The 4,934-nt window shown below is 52.8% G+C and overlaps 1 pseudogene across 1 annotated transcript; it reads left to right on the top strand.

Moving 5' to 3' along the window:
• Positions 1-511: 511 nt before the first annotated feature.
• Positions 512-3,378, top strand: LOC125538467 (BTB/POZ domain-containing protein At2g24240 pseudogene; annotated as a pseudogene). The gene is made up of 2 exons (XR_015609279.1): positions 512-839; positions 1,363-3,378. The product of XR_015609279.1 is annotated as a BTB/POZ domain-containing protein At2g24240 pseudogene (transcript).
• Positions 3,379-4,934: the final 1,556 nt, after the last annotated feature.

The following is a 4,934-nucleotide window of genomic DNA, read 5'->3' as shown; positions in this document are numbered from 1 at the left end:
TGAAGCCAGCAAATGCTGGATCTTTCAAAAAAAGATTCAGGTTCCCGTAGAATCTACCAAGCCTGCTGTGGGAGAAGAGCAATGTTAAAAATCTCCAGGTCACGGAATCCCAAACCGCCTTAATTCTTTGGCTTTGTCATCACGTCCCACGATACCCAACAAGGTTTTCTTCTTCCCTGTTTACTTCCCCATCAAAACTGGCGGATGATAGATGTCACATTATCACAGAGCCCTCTGGAAAGCCTAAAACAAGACATAGAAAAAACTGGTATAGACCGGGCAACAGATTTAATGAGAACCTCTTTGGCAGCAGCTGATAGTAACTTTTGCATCCATCCTCTGACCCATCAAGAAAAAAATATACTCAATAGCATGTTTGTATATTCATCGCTTGGCCCAATGGAAAGACGAGGCACTACCCAAACTGATTTTTTTTCCAGTGGCGGCCCAAGACATCGCTGAAGGGCCCGAGTGGACTGAAGCTTGACCCTACACCCGCTGCCGCCCCCCACTCCTCCAGCGCCGCCTCCCTCCCCTTCCCGTCCAGCCACTCCAGCGCGCCGCCTCCCTCCCCAATCCACCGCCGCCTCCCGCCTCCCTCATCATTCCAGCGCCGCCCCGTCGACGTCCCGCCGCCCCCTCGCCGTCCAGTCACTCCAGACCCTCTGGACGTCCAGCAGACCCCCTCGCCGTCCAGCCACTCCAGCGCCGCCTCTCTCCCCATCGACCGGCGCCCCCCTCGTCTTCCAGATCCGCCCCACCGCCTCGTCCTCCTGTTTCCCTCCCAGTCCAGCGCCTCCCAACCAACGTGCATTGCTCAAGGAATACACAGAAAAAAGGTAGCGGCCGCTTGTACACTTCTTTCAGTACGGGTGTCGAAACCCTAGCAGTAGCAGAGAGTTCACTACTAGCAGCAATTGGTCATTGTTTAGTACTAAGATGCGCTATATTTGGTTGCTGTCCATTGTTGACACTTCTCTTGAGGTTAGAAAAATGCTCTCTTTTTTGTCCTTTCGAAAAGATTGGAGTACATCGACCCTGGAGACTGTGATTACTAGTATCAGTATATGATTCAGTTCAAAACCTAGTTAGTTTTATGATCCCAGACTCCCAGTGCAAAGGAATTGACATTTTAGTTGCCATCTGTCTATGTACTAGACTACTAGTGTGCTGTGAAACTTTATTGGAGTTTGTTTGTACTAATTTGGTTGCTGTCCGTTGTTGTCACTAATAGAGCTGCGATGCATATGCAAGTTTCTTGAAAATTGTTATCATTGATAGAGCGGTGATGCATACATGTAGCTTATGTTTTCTCTTTATTGAGAAGTGACAATACCGCAACGCAACCCTCTCCATTGACAGGTCCACTGCGCCCGGAAGTCTTGTACACACAGCCGGCCATGTGCACGCCACAACCAGCTGCCGGCCGCATCCGGCTGAACGTCGGCGGGCAGGTGTTCGAGACGACGGCCGACACTCTCAGAGGCGCAGGCGAGGGAACCATGCTCGCTGCCATGTTGGAACCATGCTGGAACGCCGGCTCCACCGGGGGCGTGCCCGAGTACTTCATCGACCGCGACCCGGCCTGCTTCGCCTCGCTCCTCGACATGCTCCGCACGGGTGAGCTCCACGTCCCCGCCGGCGTCCCGGACCGGGTACTCTTCCGCGAAGCGAACTACTACGGCCTCCTCGACCGCGTCCGTGCCTCTCGCATCGGCGAGCTTGACCTCGACAGGGCCCGACTGGCTGCGTCCGTGCCACCGGGGCGGGCGCCTGTGGCCTGCCTGGCCGTCCGTGCTGCGCCTGACGGAGGCTGCTGCGTCACGCACGGCCCTATCGTGCGGGTCTACAACTGGATGCTTGAGGAGCGCCGGCCAGTCTGCCTGACGCCTTTCATGGCGGTCCACGACGCGACCTACCTCAGTGACTCCATGCTCCTCGTGGGGGGCCGCGGCATGGCGGCTTTCTCTGCCCTCACCGGCGACCTGACTCAACACTTCCACTTAGGACACGCCGGCGAGGAGATGGCTCCGCCTTTTAATGCTGGGGCACTGGCCTTAGACCAGCAAATGAATGTTTATGCTAGCTGCAACACCTGGGGCATATGGCAAGGTAGCGGCTACAATGGCATTGGCGTGTGGGACTGCATGACCGGCAAGCACACAGTCTCTTTCCTAAACCAGAAGTCTGGTATTGCCCTGGGTCACGCCAGTAAGCTTCAGTGGCTGGCAAGCACGAACGCGCTCATGGTGGTCAAGGCGGGCTCAATGTTGCCTTGCATCACTCTGGTTGATTTCCGGGATATGAGCGTTGTCTGGTCATGGTCCATCAACACCCAGAGGAATGGCAGCGGCCCTTTGTGCAAGGACAAGCTCGTTGCCGATGCCGTCGTGATGGAGGACGAGAGGTCGGTCTGCTTGATCAACAAGAACCATGAACTCGGGTTCCTCGACATCCGTGGCTCGAGCTACGCTGAACCGTGGGCACATCAGAGAAAGGTGAAGACAAGTTCGACTCCGACGTGCTGTCCAAAGCTCGCTGTGCACAGTGGACTGCTCTTGGCGTCCAAGGATGACACCATCTCAGTGTTTGGCGGCCCAAATCATGACCACCTGAGGTTTGCGCTGCGCGGGAGCAAAGGCGCTGGCGCCATTAGCGACTTCTCGGTTGGGGGCGACCGTCTCTTCGCGGTGCATCAGGAGGACAACGTGCTGGATGTCTGGGAGACACTGCCATCTCCCATCGCTTAATATTCACTCTTATCGTCATTGATTTACCTAGTCTTTTAGTGAGCAAGCAAGTATCATTATGCGACGGAGGGAGTAGTAAAAATAGCCTGATCATGTTTTAACTTACCCGCAACAACTCTGCTTGGACTTTCAACTCGGCCTTGTTATATTGCAATTCCTGGGCTACAATTATAACAGTCCTGGTTGGCTGGAACTGTCCGTTGATCAAAGTATATGATCAAGTTGAGATGAATAGAGTGCCAGGATCTTGTGAGCATTCTTACACACAATTATCATGCAGCGTTCCAATGTCTAGAGTACCAGGAAATCCGTTGATCAAACACAGAGGTGACTTAATGTGCTGTTTTATCCACCATTGCATCACATCACGACTCACAAATAGGGCCGCAAGAAAAGCTCGAGGCTCGTGAGCCGCTTAAGATCGACTCGTTTTTTGGCTCGACTCGAGATCGACTTGAAAAGAAACAAGCCGAGTTTGAACATTTTATGTAGCTTGATCGAGAAACAAGCCGATCATGAGCCAATATTGGCTCGCTCGATTTGAGCTCGACAGCTCGACATAATACCATTGTGTTAAATGATCATGTCATATATATATTGAAGGAAAATAAGACAATTTGTTACCATATATGATGTCCATGATTTTTCTTCATTTTATTTACCAGCAAACATGGAAGCTTAATTAAGTCCAGAGAAGATTTAGACCTAATTATGATATGTGGTCAGCTATATGTTAAATATCATGTTGCTTTTGGCAAAATTTCCGAGCATATGCACCGTCTTTTTCTTGTTTTTCGTCCACGAAGACCACCGTCTATTGCTAGTTCACCCAAGAGACAAAGATGAGCTTTGCCGAGCACGACGAGATTGTCGTACAAAGTTGTGTCATGTTGTGTCCTTATCTAGTTGGAACAATCCCCATAGATTTATAAGATTTATTGTTTCATTTAGCTCGAAACTAGCTCGAGATCGTTACAAGCTGAGCACGAGTTATGTTCTACAGCTTGATCTTGAGCTTCGCTCAGTTTGAGCTCGCTCGAATTTTAATATGAGTTGAGCTGAGCCAACTCCAACTTGCTCAAACTCGACTTCGTTTGCAGCCCTACTCACAAACCATGCAATGCAGCTAAAGAGTCAGGACAAAGAGTAGCCAGGGACAAAGATGAAAGCTTTGCAATCATTCCCAGCCGCCACTCTTAGTAACCAGCGAGTGACTATCATGGCAGAAATCAAAAAGATAAGCTTTACAAAACAGATCAAGTCACTCCATGCGTCCATCTAACCAGTAGCCCCTACCACATCCTGGACGCCTTGCTTGGGTACTACTGCTCTGCTCCCTCGTCTCCTCGCAGGTCCATGCGTCGGATCTGCGTCGGTGGCTTTGCGCGGGTCTACGTCGGCCGCTGCGGTGGGGCGGTACAGGGGTGTGTCCGGTGGGAAGGTTGGCTGGAGGGATGGGCGGCGCTGACGTGTTTGGGCCAACCGTCACTGGCACAGGGGTGTGCCGGTCCGGATGCGTCCGCTCCGCCACCTCCCCCTTTCTCCGTCCGTGTGCGGGTTGTCGCAGCTCCGACGAAGTTCAAGGCGGGGCGTATGCTACGGTTCGTCAGTCGGGGGAGTTCTTGTGGCTCAAAGTTGATCTCTTTGGATGGTCTTGGGGGTGTCTGGTGTTGGGGAACGTAGCAGAAATTCAAAATTTTCCTACGTGTCACCAAGATCTATCTATGGAGAGACCAGCAACGAGGGGAAGGAGAGTGCATCTACATACCCTTGTAGATCGCTAAGCGGAAGCGTTCAAGTGAACGGGGTTGATGGAGTCGTACTTGTCGTGATCCAAATCACCGATGACCAAGTGCCGAACGGACGGCACCTCCGCGTTCAACACACGTACAACCCGGTGACGTCTCCCATGCCTTGATCCAGCAAGGAGAGAGGGAGAGGTTGAGGAAGACTCCATCCAGCAGCAACACAACGGCGTGGTGGTGGTGGAGGAGCGTGGCAATCTAGCAGGGCTTCGCCAAGCACCACGGGAGAGGAGGAAGAGAGAGGCAGGGCTGCACCAACGGGGAGAGGAACTCATCTCGTCTGTTGGGCAGCCCCAAAACCTCCACTATATATAGGGGCAAGGGGGAGGGGAGGCGCCCTAGGGTTTCCCCTAGGGGGGGGGGGGCGGCGGTCAGGGCA

The sequence above is a fragment of the Triticum urartu genome, chromosome 1A (assembly GCF_056163025.1).
Source record: "Triticum urartu cultivar PI428250 chromosome 1A, HENAU_Tu73, whole genome shotgun sequence".
NCBI lineage: Eukaryota > Viridiplantae > Streptophyta > Magnoliopsida > Poales > Poaceae > Triticum > Triticum urartu.
The sequence above is the reverse complement of the archived record's forward strand: the minus strand, read 5'-3'. Positions and strand labels throughout refer to the sequence as shown.